The following is a 17,269-nucleotide window of genomic DNA, read 5'->3' as shown; positions in this document are numbered from 1 at the left end:
CTATATACCTGCTCAGAAGCATTTGTGAACTCATAATTATTATAATAAAAGCTAGAGAGGAAACAAAGGAAAAAAGTGTGAGCAAAACCCCAGCTAATCCAATTACAGAAGCACATTTTCTCAGCTAAATATCAGTTGAATTTCTTGATTTCTTGTATCATGTCACTATGTATGAGGAGCTCTATAAGATCATTTTGGTTGGCAAAGCCCCTCAAGCTCATGGAGTCCACCCATAACCCACCCCTGTCCCTGCCCCATGTCCTGAGAACCTCATGTCCGTCTGTCCAGCCCTCCAGGGCTGGTGACTCCAGCACTGCCCTGGGCAGCCTGTTCAATGCCCCACAGCCCTTTGGGGAAGAAATTGTTCCCAGATCCAACCTCAACCTCCCCTGGGCAACTTGAGGCCGTTTCCTCTGCTCCTGGCGCTTGTTCCTGGGGAGCAGAGCCTGAAGGTCTCCCCTCAGCCTCCTGTTCTCCAGATGCAGCTGCAAACACACAAACTTTTAAAGATTTCCACAGTAACAACTGCCGACAGACTTTTCCAGCAGCGGCCTCTTTGTGCAACCTGTTAGCAGGAGCTGTTGGGTATTTTAGCGATTGGCTTCAGATTCATACAGGCAGCCATCAACAACCACCAAGAGCCACAGACTGAAAAAATCCTTCCTCACACAACGTTAGTGCCTGATTTCATGAGCAAGCTCTATGTGTTTGTTGTGCGTTGATTACTAGAAGTATATTATCATATCATATCATATTATATATAGTCATGACCTTTGCAGAGCAACTATTTATTACAAAATGAGAAGCAGTTGCTCATTGAGTCCAACTGTTAACCCAACTCTGGCACTAATTCATGTCCCTGGGAACTTCACCTACACAACCAATATCTCTTACGGATTCCTCTGCATCCAATCTCACTCTCCTGATAGTACCTTTTTTAAATTTTTTTTAATTATTTTTTTTTTTCCAGGAAATCAGAATCATTTTAAAATCGTGACACACTGAAAACCAAGCAATGATATTTTGGGGAGCTTCTCAGGCAAGGTCTAGATGCCAGAGGACAAATCTAGCCCAGCCTGTGCTAGAGAAGACTCTATTGTCAGTAAACGTGCCAGCATTCCTCTACATTCATACAGATATGTGGGTTCCCTAGAAAGAAGAAAATCCTGCATTTTCAGGGGGGCTACGTATCTACTGGTTTCATTTCACCTGTGCCACGGAACATGAACACCCCTAAAAGATCCAAGTGACTTAGCGCAGATTGGATGAGCTAACTGTAGCCACATACGACTGCATAGCTGAAGACGTGACTCATTTTTTGGCAGAAACACCGGAGATTTATTGTAAAAAAAACAAAGCTACTGCTTTCATTAATTAGCTTCTGGTACTGAGAGCTCATTCCCAGAAGCACAGCAGTCACAGTAAATTCCTTCCTGACTCACAGCAATATATGTAACAGCAGACAATTCAATACTGAGAGCAGAAACCCCATGTGCGCAACTCTCAAATCCTCTCAGCCATCAGCGCTGGGCAGCGCGACAGCCCCGGGAGCGGAGCGGGGAAGATGGATTACACTACAGCACTGGCACGATCCGCCGCCCCCAATGGAAAACGGCTTTTGTAAACCAAGACGGAGGGACTTAATGAATCCATAACTGAATCTCATCGCAGTACTGTTATAACGGGATGCAGGAAACTTTACCATCAGCCACTCATTCCTGCCCAAGCCCTTTTTTAGTTTAATGAATGGTTTTTTTAATGATTATTTTTTCGCCATTGAGGTTGCGGTGGGAGGGCAGGATGCGATGGAGGGGCAAAAACAGACAAACCTTGTCTGCAAGCCTGGAGACAGTCTGAAAATACAAACACAAACCTTTCCTTCACAAGTTGCATTCATTGGCTGTGCTTTTCCAAACATGCAAAGTAGCTCCTGTTCCTTCTATCAAAGAGGGTAAAATATTTTATAAACAAGCAGGACTCTGTCAAACAAATACCAAGTCATAACAATACATTCTCCTAAGAGAAATAACCCAACAAGGGCTTTATTTTTGGCCAAACAGCTTGCGAGAGTTGCCCAGAATTGCAGTTTACAACAGTACAAAGGGTGAGGATGGTGAAACTACAGACACAGCACACAGGTTCTTGCTAAATAATCTCATTAGCTCTAACTTTGCACCATTGCTAGAATAATATAAAATCTCGAAGGGCCTCCTTGGAGCTCCTGTTTCAATAGTGCAGCTACTGCTGGGAATAACTCTGTCATTGGGTTTTGGGCTTTTGTTCATTGATATGACACACTACCAGCTTGGGATTTGGGGCAGGGGATTTTTTCCCCCATATGAAAAGGAGATGTTCTGAAAATGATGCTCCCGACTGTAGCGGAAGGCACTTTCAATAGGGAAGCTTCTGCATTCTTTTACCAATCACAGTCACACCTCTTTCACCTTCATGTCCCCCAGAAATGTGTCCTGCTCCTGGGTAGGACACACTAGACAGTGCAGAGCCAAGTCTTGGTCCAGGAGGGTATTTCTGACTCAACAGAGAGAATTTAGTGCCTATTTTTTCTGAATAGGAAAGAAGTTGGCAATGTGCCTGGTTTATTTTGCTTCCCATTCAATGCTCCATCCTACAAGGACTTTGGCGTGTGTTTCTCTCTGCAAATATCCTCAGAGGCTGCGGTAGCACAAAAGAGCTGTTTGTTTATCGGGGCGGGGGGGCACACGCAGGGGTTAGGATGCAAATAATCCACACGTCTATAACCTTTCTGAAATTAATTTGCTTTCTCTGAGATTCACGCTGCCATTCTTTGTAGCAGAATAACATGACAATACGCAAGTAGCCCAATAAAGTCATTCACTTCCCCCAGTGCCTGCTCGGCCACCTCTGCCACTGCAAACTTGCACAAAAAGAAAACAAACCAACAAAAGAAGAAGAAACAAACCCAAAACCAAAACCAAAACCACATACAATTACCAACATTCCCAATATTTTGAGCTCAAAATTTGGTGGACAGAGAGAAATCTCTGCTTTTTGTCATGGTGAATAATCTCAGTAATGAGAAAATGGAGTTACTTGTGGTTTTAAGGAATGAGATGTTGCATGACTTCAACACCGGTTCAAATACTGTTTACATTGCTTATTACCCACATGGACTCTTTGTTTTAACTCCCTATCAAGCGTTCATAACTTCAGCGGTTATTTATGAATCCTGACGTTATTAATCAATATTTCTTCCTCACTGAAAATTATGACCAGCCACATCACCAGCAAATTTAGCAACTTGTGAGACTCATTTAAGACCGTTGTCTCACATCTAAACTGTGCTGATTTTGATGGATGATCTTTCTGCCTTCCCACTCATTCTCCCTCTGCTTGCTAAACTGCTTCCTTTTCATTAAAAACCTCTCATCTCATTTATGAGCAAAAAAAACAGTGTTCTTTTCATTATGGTAAGACAAGTTGTATTGGGTCAGGCACTGTGCAAGCCCAAAGCCCCGACCAGGGACTTCTCAGCCCAGCCCCACCATGGCAGTGGCTTCACTGCTTTCTGGATTTCCCCTGGAGTGTCGTACATGACATGTACATGATATGTAGGAATCGGAGGCTGCAGGGTGCTCACACACTTACTATGAAAAGGGGAATATTGCAGTATGACGCACAGCACTGATTGATTTATGGCAGAGAGCTGCCAGCACCTACAGTGCATTATACCCAGCTATATACACCCAACACCCATGTGGAGCAAACAGGGAAAGCTGACTCTGGTGCTCCAGGTCAAGATCAGTCTCTTCTCTTTTGAACCCTCTTTGCAATTTTAAAAATTAGAGGAAGTGACATTTTCTGAAAAAAAAAAAAAAAAAAAACAAAAATCATCACCACTTCTCGGCATAGCACTACAAAGGCCTCATAAGGTTATAATCTTCGAGCATATTGTACTAATGCACACCTTGGTATTAAAATTAACTTCCATATGTAGTTAATTCTGTGTCTAAGAATAAAGACCAGCCCAGTGCAATGACCATCTGAGAACAGAACTGAGCTGCTGTTCCTGGCCCTCTGCAGCCTCTGAGGCTCAAAGAGCATCTCGAGCTTATTTACCGGGGCAGGAGGGAGAGGAGGGAGGTTTGCACAACCTTTGAATTATTTGCATTTCCTTCATTATTTATTTCCTTTTGAGGGAGAGGGAGATTAGAGAAATACTACCCTGCTAAGTTGTTCTAGGGCACTCGGGTATTTCATAGCTGGGGATGGACCCTGTGCGAGCAGTATCTTTGGGGCTGGAAACTAGAAACTAGACTTGCACAACTTCAGTTCAGCAGATCCAGAACACACCTGTGGTTTGGTTTTCTATGACTTTGTGTTGCTGCTTGGTCACCATACAGATCCTAAGCAGTAAAATAAAGTGAATCCAATCTAATTTCTTGAACCCTTCTGGAGAAAACAGAGAACGAATGTATGAGACTCTGCAGCTCTGCCATGGTGCTTATTACTTCATGCTATCCCCACAAATCACTTATAATACTTAGCACTTAAAAAATAGGTTAAGAACACTCAGTCATTAATCCTCCCAAAGACCCCAGGAGATCTGTAAATAGATATTAGCTTCCCTATCTATGGAGAGTGAAACTCAGATAACAAGGATTAAACAATAAGCTGACCCAGTAGCAAAACTGCTGCCCTGCTTTATTTACTAATCCTTTATCATCTGTGCTCTAAGATCTAGCTTGCTAACAATATTTTAAGCCTTATTTTAAAAGGGAGGCACAGAGCTGCGGAACAGCTATTGCTGTCACCAGAGTGGGCATTAATTCTCCTCTCAATAGCAGAACAGGGGTGGATAAATGCCGAAAAGCAGGCTGAAACACAGGGAGGGCAGCGGCGGTGACCGGCTTGGCCAGCACAGTCCCGAGCCCCATGTCTGGGTAACTCCAGCATCTCCAGGCACCTCCGCACCGCAGGGCTGACAGAAATGCTTCCTAAAGCATTCTTGGGTGATACCTATCAAATGCAACAACTGAACCCACCCTACTTAAAAACTGAGATGCAGCACTTTGATGTGTCCTGCGACTGTCTTCTCCATGTGTCATTTTTCCGCTTCTTGAGCACAGCCACACTGACATTTAGGGGGAAAAGGCTGCAAGCAGCACATTTCTGGGTGCTCAGCAAAGCCCACGCTTCATGCAGGGTGGGATGACCAAGCATCTGACAGCATCTTGTCCCAGGCAGAGCAGCTCCTGGCTCTTTCCTCCTGCTGAAATCCCAGTCTGGTTAACACTGGAGGCCGGTGTCCCTCAGAAAGGAGCTGCTGGTGTCCCTCAGAAAGGAGCTGCTGGTGTCCAGGGTGGTCACCTCGCAGAGCTGTCACCCGCCTCTGCTGGAGCTTTTCTCTGTGCACCCTGACTTTGCAGTGTCCCCAGTGACCGATGGCTCTGGTCTCCCCATTCCAAATGCATCCACTATTCCCCTACACGGTCCTTCGTTTGCTCCTGCGAGAGCACAGATGTACTCATTGCTGTGTCTGAAGACCTGCTACACACAACCCAGGTTGAGCCAGCTGCCACTGAAGATCTTCATCTGCCATGTCCTCCATCAAATGTCCACAGCTCCTTATGGGCCCCGTAAGCATGCATTGCATAGATACACAACTGTTATACAAACAACCACACTGGTATCTCCCCAGACTGGAAAACTCTAATTTGCTACCCAGCTATGAGAAGCCAGTTGCCAAGTTCATGGTGTTTTCTATAAGGCCAAGTGTCCAGCTGTAACAATTGTGGTTTATAAGAAACATGCCAAGAATTACTTAACCAAAGATTCACACAAATATAAGTGCTGTGGTATTATACACAAACAGCATATTTTTGTTTCTCAGATTATAACGTTTTGCATAGCTGCATGTAACATACCGTATAAACTCCAGCATACACGAAGATCATTCATGTAGCAGCTTCTTCAGGATGATCCCCAGAAGATTAAATAAATTATATGATTTCCATGTGCGGGATCTAAACCAAATTATTTTGATTAATCACAAGCCATTAATGGTAATGGTAATGAGTATGCCACTAAGCATACTATAAAATATGTAAAGCCTGGATGACTCTCAATAGATCTTGGCAAGTGCCTCATTTAACCTTCACAGCTCATGAAAAACTGTTCAAACTTCTTCGTTTTAGACATGGAAACTATTGATTGTTTATAGCATTGTATGACCTTTTCTGACAAGTGGGGAAAATTATGAGATATTAGGTTGTAATTCCATCATGCAATAGGCTTTAAATTACGATGGGTTTCAAGATGCCAGGGTTGTTTCTGCACATTTATTTTAGCTTTGAGTCTCATCTAAGTCTATGGAGGAGATACATATGAAACTGTTTCAAAGTGCAGAGCTTTTTGAATGGCACTGAGTACAGATAAACTGTTATATCTGGAAGGCAGCAGATCTGAAAAGTCACTCCTAACTATAATAAACAACAAGTAATTTTTAAAACATCAACTAGATGAGGCTTAGCAGTTGTACATAAAACAGATTGCATATCACATGAACCAAGAGCCTATTTTACAAAACCTGGCCAAAGAGCTACTCAGACTGAAACCACTCGTCATGTCCAACCATTCCAAGGTCTGACAGTGTCTTCTTAGTCCAACAGCATCTGAAATGTGCCACTTCGAGCCGTTATCATGAACCTGAGCCTCAAATGAAATCTTTCCTTCACTGCTGATCACACAGGGCATCAAGAGTTAAAAATATAACGTGACAGCAATTTTTTCAGCTCCTATGTGGTCTCATTTATCTTCCTCCTAATCATATTTTCACTATTTATTTCACTTCAAAGTCTTCTACCCTTTCATCATCAGAACTGCGCCTCCAATGACAGGGAATTACTGTATCTTATTACAGACCTGCGTTTACAAGCAATAAGTGACCGCTGAGATGGATATTTGGGAGCACAATTTAAATAAACCTTTAGAAAGTGGACTGTGTTAGAAAAGTATTCTTTCAGTGGTGAATGACTCTGCAGATCCTGTACATGACAGAGATGTTGCTGATGGCTATCCATGATGTTTTTGAAAGCTAGACTGTTTCCTCCGTATCAATAGGATAGTTTTACTAGAAGTAGATGGTGTCTCTGCCAGTGCTAGCAGATGCGAGAAAGAAAAGCCACATGAAAAGGTCCTATATCCACTAATTGCTTTATCCTCAAACAGGAGAGCAGGTTTTGCAGAACTCCCGCTCACCCCAGGCTCCCCTGGCAAACATCCCACCAGCGATCAAGTGCCATATATAAATTCATGTTTCATATATTTTGCAGACGGCTCAGCCCGTTTCCAGTGTTACAACTTAATCGCTTGCAACTAATAAGATTTAAAAATTTACAACACGTAAAAAGTTGTTAATATGCCCATTTCAGTGCAGGAAGCTCGTCCTACCTTAAGGGCAGCAGAGAGGAGGCAAGTTTATTCAGCTTAACACAAAGGCACATAAAATGTTCCAGTACAACTCAAGACAACACAACTTGTTGTGTTTAAGTTCCAGTAAAACACAAATACTACAACGCGCTAAGCTGAAACACGTGTGAGAAGGGTGGGAAGAGGGATCGTTTAGGGCAGCCTGGGGTAACTACTCCATAGGTATCAAATTGTGGTGTTTGTAAAGGCAGATGCATCTGTCAGCTTCTCCTGGAGGCAAAAAGAAGATAAAAATGCTGAAGTGGAGACATCCCTGAGGTAATAAAAAAGAACTTTATGGGCAGAAGTTATAACTTCAGCCTCATCTTTTGATTTTTGGTATCCCAAGTCTGAACACACGCTCAGAAGCACCAAGAAAGGATGTAATGCAACGTTGTCTGTGTAAAACGCCCAGATCTCAACAAAGTTCTTATTTTTTTGCCTTTTTTTTCCTTTGAGGGGAGGTTTGCTCAGGTCTGACTGCTTTAAAACAAAGAAATCAAAGCCCTGAACTATTGATCCACTGCCATGTTAAAGGTTATCATATTTACCACCGGGGAGGCACAATCAAGCAATCAATTTCCTAATTAACAAAAGGCGCAATATATTTGTGCCATCAGATGGAGGTAGTTTAAGAAGCTACTCACAGCTCAGTTCAAAGCTGTGAATCTCAACTTGGCAAACACATTAAATCCACTTAAAAATAAAGACGAGCCATACCATTTGAACAGGGGAGTTGTGAGTGCAGTGCAAAGGTCTGAGCCATGTAATTATAAAGGATGGAGAATGGATAGACACAGATTGCAGAGGACGCCAGGGCTGTGAAGAGAACTGAACCATCAGTAGTGTGAGACTAAGCCAGGCTGGATCTGATCGGCCCTCAACTTGGAACCAGTTGCAGCTTGGCCATCGCTAATTCTTATACTAAAACTGGGGATGTGAGCAGGAAGAGCAGAAACCTAGGAGATGGAGGTACAGAAAAGGAAACAGTAAGGGCAAAATGTATTTCAGTTTTGGTTGGCACTAAATGTAAAGTCCTTGGAAGAAAGGAACGGAGAGACTCAGAAAAGATGAAAAAGTTCTGAGAAAACAAATACCGTACGAAAAAAAAAAACAACCCAACACACCATTCAATCAACAACAACAAAATATGGAAAAAAAAATAAAAAAAAAAAGAAAACAAACCAAAATAAGCAGAAATGGAAAAGCAAAGCAGTAAGTTCCCACTCACCTGGGCACTCTAAAGGCTTTGCCTTTGAAAGACGTAAGACGTACGGAAAAGTTTCATTTTCTAACAAGAACTTACATTGCCAGGACCCAATTGATGCGTGTGCTCTATCCTAAAAATACACTTTGCAAGAAATATGACTTTTTTTTTCTTTAGAAACACTAACTTCAGTGCCTTCCACACTGATGAGCGGGGATCCAGCACTCAGTCCATCTGCCGTGCTCTGCACCTACGGGCTCCTTCTTTACTGAAATATATCCACCATACTTATATGATCACTGTAAATAGCCAAGCCTTGCAGAAACGCTCCAAAGTGAAAGGTATTTTACTGTACTAAATAGGTACTTCTGCTGACAGTAACACCTTATTTGTATGTGGAGTGAAACGCAAAAGTAATAGCCATATCTGAATTTCTTGCAGGCAGAAAGTTTGATGGATACCTTTAACATAAGTGGCTTCAATATTTTTAAACCACTACGGCACACGTGGACAAGTATCTGAAGCTAGAATGCATTTTATGAAAAATACAGAAATCGTTGGAAAAAAAAACAAATTACAAATTGCTGTCTACCTGGGGTATTTTTTCTAAGGCTTGAAAACAAACAAACAAGTTGTTATAAATTATAAAATTTATTAAAGTTTTAATAGGATTTAATAAGGTATAATTGAAAATAAAATGGCAAAAATAATTTTAAATATTCTGTGCTTTGATTCTTTTACGGGAAATGGGAAAATATTCCTATATCAGTTTCTGCTTGGTGGATGAACAAGAGCAGCGTGGGGCGTTGCACAAGTTTGGAGCAACCTGTGCTGCCTTTCGGTACTCAGAAATACCGCTCCCCATAGTGCTGGGCCAGGCAGAGCCTGATTCCCCTAACCAAAGTCACCTATTTTAGCTCTCTCTAAAATTCAATATCAGTAAACTGCTGTTTTGTTTTAGACTGAAATGACTAATTCTCCAGAAAAGGAAACGTAATCGTGGGGAAAAAAAAGTCTTTAGCTCATATTTTTCCCCCACCTGCAGAAGTGAGCGCCCATGTTCCCAAAATCATGCCTCTGAACCTTAACAAGATATTCTTCTTAAAGAGGAAACCATTCAAGAGCAGAGAATGGCTGCAGACAACTGACTTGGAAAAAACTGAAGACAGACATCCAGTAAATGTCAGAAAAATTGTAAGTGCTGAATTTCTGACAGGCTTCTGAAAAATACTTTGGCACGCTTTTTATATCACACATATTATGGTGATAATTACATATATATATATATATGTATATACAAATAAAACTTATATAACTAAAACGTATAATGTACTTTCCACTTGAGTAGTTCACATAACATGATGCATTTTACAGGTTGCACAAGCTGCGTATTGAGATCATTGCCAGTTGTTCCTGCTGTAAAATGGAACATCTCACAGCACAGGAGCAAACCAGCCCCTCTTTCCAGAGACAGAATCACTGCGCGATGCACCTCAAGGCCATGGAGGTCCAAGGGTGCACGATGCCAGTGGTGAGACCTATGAGAAGCTCCTGCCTTTGGAGAAGGTGCCTTTGCACCTCAGAGCCTGGGAACGGTTCACTCCTCTTGGTCTCGGTTTCTAAAAATCACACTTTCAGGAGCAGCGTATCCCTTCGGCTCATTTCTCGGAGACAAATTACTCGTGACTCAGTGGCCCGAGCCATGACTGTCTGTGAGGAACGACCTGACAGCATGGCTGAGCTAAGCCGCTGCAGCCCAGCACGGGCGCTTTTCTGACCCCACCAGCACCCAGTTCACAGAAAACTGCCCCCCAGAACCAGCGTTTTTCTGACAGTTTGACTCCCTGAATTAGACCCTTACGTTGGCAAACAAATTGTTGTAAGGCAAGAAATGGATGCTGCAGCTGCCGACAGAGAAGGACGGTCCCTCTTGGCCACGAGTAACATCTGGAGAGGCTTAACGACACCAAGCAATGGAACTTTTGGAAGTCTTCCTTCCAAACTTCATCAGCTCTCACAAAAGCAGAGGCACTTCTTGCTCCGATTTTCTCAACACTCCTGCCACAACTTGCTGCTAAGTGACTAAAGACATCAGCTGCTCCATTGGCAGAGCAGAATAAATCCTGAGGTGCGGAATTAAAAAGGATTGTGCAGCTTTAGTGTCAGAGGAGCTTTGTCATTACAAGGATTTTCAGTTTAGTTCAGGGACAATGGACTCTCTGAACCTTCACTAAGAAACCATAATGCAAATGTTACAACTGAAGTGAGTCTAGAGTGATGAAAAAGTGTACTTTTCTAGACAACTATAACTAGTGACACCTTAGGCGACAGTAAATAAAACCCCTATAAGTAAATAAATAAATAACATCCTTTCATAGCTGTAATGCAGGCTGGCAGTTCAGGATTAGTGCTTCCTTATTTGGAGTCTGTTCCAAAATCTTCTGAAGCCAACAGGACTTTTCCATGAAGTTCAGAAGGGTCTGCCCACTTCTCTTGAACAGAGCACCAAAATGCCAATCATAGTTAGAATTTAAGTGTGCTTAAGTGAAATGCGAGAAGCGATTCCAGAGCCCAGGTCTCTCAGGGTCCCCCATATAGCACTTATTTTAACTTCTGATGTTGTGTCATTACATTTACTGAACAGAAATCATTCTTCGCAGAGATACTACAGCAGAGTTTCACTAGCAGAACTACGTGGGAAAGAAAAAATCATCCAGTTTATACTATTTTAATATTTCATTAGCATTCTTAACAGAATCTCCCTCATGGAAAATAAAACCAGCCTCAATTGAATACACAAATTATGTGCAAAAAGCCATTTGGGCAGATATTTAAGATTTCTCTGACTGTAGACCCTTGATATTCACTCCCTTTGCTATGAAAATATAATCATAACTGCTTCTAAAAACCATATTTCATTACAGCGGACTTAAATGGCACAAAGTTCTATGAGGCTACACCTGAACAAGCCAACAAAAGCAGCTGCATAAATACCTTTCTGAATAAATGTGCTTGACCTTACTGAGGAAATCAAAGTGATACCCCAGGTCACACACTTCACCCTCATTAGGAAACTGATCTCATGGGCTTTTGTTTGGTCATTTGCAAAGTAGAGGTGGGGAGGAAAGGAAAGGGGAAAAGGAAAAGAGGGAAAAGGAAAAGAGGGAAAAGGGGAGCATCTTTCAGTGGGACACCTTGCACAGAGAAGCCAAGGTACTGACTTAATTTTCCAGATGGCCCAATGGAGCATCCTTTAATGACAGTGACAGTTCTGCCCTACAAGAAACCCAGCTCAGCACCCTTACAGACAGCAGCTCTGCCACAATGCATGAAAATAAAACTGGCTCAAGAAGCAGAAGAGAAAAGTGAATGCTAATTATTAATTAGTAGAGCTTCAGGCAATGGTATAACTATCAATGGAAAGCACAAACAGGTACATGACAAAATCAGGCAGGGAGGAGACAGGATGACAAGATGTAGGGCCATACCTGACAAAAGTGTCGTTTTAGTCTCCAGGGAAATTATACATTTCATGTCCATTTACATTTGGTTTAACAGGAAAGTACAATGAAGAAGAATAATGATTCAGTCCCACTAACGGAGCTCAACGTGCCTTCTGCTTCTAGGCATCCGTGCCACAATTATTTTGAATCTCTAGCCTCTGTGGCTCAGATGAAGTATATGAACACTGATGTGTCGAAAACCATGAACCAATTTACTTTCTTTCAGTTCACTTCTGCACTTAAAACCTGGGTGGAGGTCCAGGCTTTCCAGCCCACCCACCTAAGCCCCAGCCCCTGTGTCTTCTGGTGGCCCTCAGCTGGATTCACCAAGAGCACCAGCTCGGCATTGGCTCCAGCCGGCCCAAATCTATCGCTAGGACTTTTTAATGCAATTCTGGAGCAATCTGACTGGTTCTTTCCAGCGAACCCTATGTTACCCTATGGCATAAATAAAGCCAAGCAAGAACACCTCAGGAAGAGAAGAGCTCTACTCCGTGTCCATGGCACAGCAAGTGCTGCTCGGGAGGTTACTCAAGGCTGTGTTCCTGCTCAGGGTGTTTGTGGGTAGAGCATTTGCTTGAAGTATCAAGAAAATCATCCACCTTCTTAATGTGCAAAAGATATTTCATGTGTTATCCTACGTATTTTAAATGTATCCACAATAAAAAAATTATGAAATAACTAATGAATTACGACAAAGTTATATTTTCTTCCATGCTGAAAAGTCTGTAAACCTTCCTCTCAGTGTGAATCAGACTTTCAAGGACATTCCAGGCCAAACGTTCCAGGCACACGTGTGTCTCCGTGCCTGCAGCCCACAGCAGTTTACACAAACATCTCTTGGAACTTGCCTATCCAAAATGGATGAGCACATCATACTTTGGGTCTAACACACAACGTGGTACCATAGGACAATTTACACAGAATTTTCTTTCAAAACTGTTCAAAGATTATTCGTCAACATTTTAGACCAAATAGTTTTAATAAAATAACCCAAAAGGTAGTCTGATTTTGTAGAATTCTTACAGCAACAGTTTAGGTTTTACAGTCTTGCAGTCACACTTGAACTTAATTTTACTGAATAATATTTCCCTCACATCTCACTGCCACTGTTCTCAGATCTGGAATAGTTAAAACTGGTGGAACACATTGCCACAGAGGCACCACAAAGTCAGGTTTAGATGGACAATAAATAAGTTCCAAACCAGACTTTATTCTAACTGGAAAAGTGTAGCCAATAAACTGACTAGAAACAGGGTTTATAAAATTATTTAACACTCTGACAACATAAAATACAGGTTCAGATATCAGTTGAGGAGATTATTGGGGCATGAAAAGAATAATGGGGATCCACAACAGGCACACATACACTCAAGGAAAAGTCAAAACAGCCCTCTCACTCCAGGGTACCCAGAAGAAACAATCACTCCCCTGGCTCAGGTGAGAGCTCACGCCTGCCTGGTTAGACCCTGCCTGGTTAGACAAGGACCAGCTCAAGGATCATCTATCAGTCAATAACTACTCACCACAGCGGATGTATCTGGGAACAGGCACAATGGGGCACAAAAGGTGCTAAGGAGCCATCAACCACCCCATTGAAGGCTCCAGATCCTGGGGGATGTGCAACTGCCAAACACATCCCTTTCATTCTTCTATTTCTTTTATGCATCACATAGCATCTTTAAAGCCAGGGCATTTCAAATATCTACAAAAAAGACTGAGATTGCTGCCAAAAGATTTTTTCTACTTTCCCAAGTCACCATTTCCAAACAAATCATCACAAAAAAGCCCCTCCAGAGCAAGCACTGTATGCTTATTAAGCTAACATATAAAAAACAAACAAATTTGCAACTGGCTGACCATGGCTAAGAAAAGAACCATTCAGGATGCTTTTTACACATCAATCTATTCCCTTGAGACTTGAACTCTTCATGTTTAAAGAGGAACTTTTAGCATGAGGGGTTAAGCTATATAGTTACACATATCTATAACACGGCAGCAAGTCAGTTGGTTTGTTTTCTACCAATATTTCTAAATTCAAGTCTTAAGATGCTAGTAAACCCAAAGTTCAAAAGCCTGAAAGACCAAACCCATCACATGCCAGTCTTGAAGGAATAAGATATTGCTAAACAAGATGTGCTGCTTAGCTCAGAAAGTGAGATTTGCTCTCCCTCTAGAGTTTGAGCTGCATGTGCTGTACCCTAGAACTGTGAGCTACTCAAGCTCTTTTGCTACCACTGTTGGTTGCTATTTTTATTTATTCAGAGAAGGTAGTGACCTTGAAAACGTCTTTTCATCAAATCCTACCACAAACATCTTACACATCCTTGACCAGCAGTCCAAACTCCTCTCACATAGCTTATAACAATTTTATGTAATAGCTGCAAACAAACTACTTACAGAAGTTCATATTTATATTGTCTGGGTAGTCATTATCTTTAGGCTCATCTTTCCCTTTACTTTTGCCATTGTGATATAATTGAGAAAACTGAACAGTCTAAGAAAACTCTGCACTACTGTAAAATGCTAGCCGGCTCAGTCTTTTGAGCTACATGGGAATAAAAAGCATTCGCTTCATGCTCTTTCAAATATATAATGTGCCAACAGAAAAAAGAAAAAGTAATCTGCAAGAGAAAAAGCAGATCTGCAGTACCAGCCTGGTGATGGATCTGCTCTGGGTGCTGAGCAGAAACACGGCCGCTCCGGGCTGTCAGGAGAGTGGAGTTAACCTTCCCGTTCATGGAGCCAACAGCCAGGCGCTGCCCCCATCCTGGCACTCGCCAAATGTCAGGGATAATCTCATTTCCATTTTGATGAACAACGTACAGAGCGGCAAACCCTTCTGCATGTGTATGCAGGGGAATTCAGCCCCGGGAGCTCAGTAACGTGTGTGGAAACGGGGATACAAGAAACAGAGATGACTTGAGGGCTGAGGACCCTGATGCTTTTCAATGCTATGGTTATATTTATCCTCCTTTATGTTAGAAAATAACGGGCTGAAATAACTAATTTGAATTTATCTATTTGATTTTCTAGTCCTTGCAGTTTTATTGACCCTCCACTGATGGAGGGGACATGTGGGGACATGTGGTGCTGGGGTCAACTCATGGCAGAGGGGCCATCAGCTGTCGGTCCCCAGCCCAGAGCCCAGCTTGGCAGGGAGCCCGTGCTCAAGACCCCTCTCAAACCAGATCGAGAGCAAGAATAAGACGTCTCCTCTGTCCCAAAAGGGGCATGTTCAGATAGCAAAGCACAGCGCATCTTCTGAAGGCCAAACAGTCATTTGCATGCAGGAACTCAAGCTGGCAGCCCTAATGAAAGCTACGGGCTTGGTCGTGTTGCAGCTTGTGCAATTGTATACTGGTGAAAAAAATATCAAAAAAAAAACCAATCAAACAAACAAAACCACAAAAAAAATCCCACAAGGCCAAAATATCTAAGAGGAGGTATCATGCCTATAATTTCTATAATTTCTTAGTGTCTAGTGTAGGTAAAATGTCATGAAAAGCCCAGAAAAACAGCCAAAGCTGTGCTTTCCTGTATCTGTTTTGCCTTTTTTGTACCTGTTCTGCCCAACCTGAGAGGAGCCAGGTGGCAGCAGTCCAGGGTCAGATACAAGTGACGTTCTGGCTTGGAAACTGACCTTTCAAACTGTATTTTTGTGTGTTTGTTTAAAAAGACTTACACAGACCCATATATTTGAAAACACAAAAAGTAAAGGAAACAAACAGAATTTCTTACTTTTCTTGGGGAGTTTCTTAGTTCCAGTGGAGGTTCCAGCTGCTGACGTGTCCCAGCAAACTGCATCGAGCTCCAGCAGCAAAGTCCCTTCGGCTGTACCCCATGGCCAACCCTGGGACCGTGACCCAACACCGTCCAGGAACAGCAGCCGGCACTGCAAAGACCAGAATTGGAATATCTGAAAAGGAAAGACGAAAATGTTCTAATTCTGGTCATCTTCTAGTGCCACATCAAACAGCACAATGGCTGTGGTTGCCACACTCCAGCACAGCCTGGTGTAGAGCATCAACTGTCAACACCTACAGCATTTTCTTGATTTGATCAGCCACCAAAATATCTCTTCAAGTTGTTTATTCTTTGTTGCGCACAACACAAAATTTTACTTCAAATATCCCTCTATCAATTAACATAGCAATTAAATATAAACTCAAATGCCCAGCTCCTTTTATTTATATAAATGCAAAGAGGATATCGCAGGCACATGGTGAGTCTTAATAAGCACATCTTTCTTAATTTGGCAGCCTTTGAACACAGCAAATGATGCGCAAATTGTTGCAAATGGGCAAGCATTTTTCTGCCTGGTGTGTTAAGACTTTTCAGAAAACATCTGTAAAGGCATTAAGAGTTTTGCAGATTTTCAACTAATTCTTAACACTGCTTTTTAGAAATGAGATGAATTGCATTAGTCATTAAATGGTCTTTAACAAAATGCCTTGGACAATATAATTCTAAATCCATAGCAAGGAGCTCATTGAACTTGACAAGTTCTGGACAAAACTTTGCAATCAAGTGAAATATTGACTACAGAACCAAGTTGCACCAAATTATCTCCTCTGACTACTTTACATTAAAGGGAATTTTGTCTACAAATGCAGTGCCTGAAATCTGTTTTTCTAACAATATGCTCTGGATTTAAAAGGCTTATATTAAGTCCTATTAGTAATGCATTGCTATACAGTCAGAGCAAATTTGACTGAATGCTTCTTACATTGGGAATTGGATGTTCACATCATTTCGGTTCTCTGATTGTCTTCATGTTCAGTCAGAAGGGATTTCGTCTTCCACAAAACACACTCAATATTGGTTTTCTGCTTTTTTTTTTTTGTCTTCTATCTCCTTCCCAAGTAAACCGATAGCATAAATCAAAATAAAAGTCTCCTTGCTTCAAGGAAGGAATCAGAGAGCAAGGCAGGACTGCTACAATACACACCTACGTTTGGAAAAATCCCCCAAATTGCCTAAAAATGTTCAGAATAGAAATTTGCTGAGCTTTAAATGCACACAGGTTTGTCGAAGGTGGGTTGATAGCAAAGCCTATGTCCACACGGTCCCTTGGTGTGTTCACAGCAGCATTTCCACAGCCCTGGCA

Source organism: Nesoenas mayeri (genome assembly GCF_963082525.1).
Source record: "Nesoenas mayeri genome assembly, chromosome: 7".
NCBI classification, from domain to species: Eukaryota; Metazoa; Chordata; class Aves; order Columbiformes; family Columbidae; genus Nesoenas; species Nesoenas mayeri.
Note: the sequence above shows the minus strand (reverse complement) of the source record.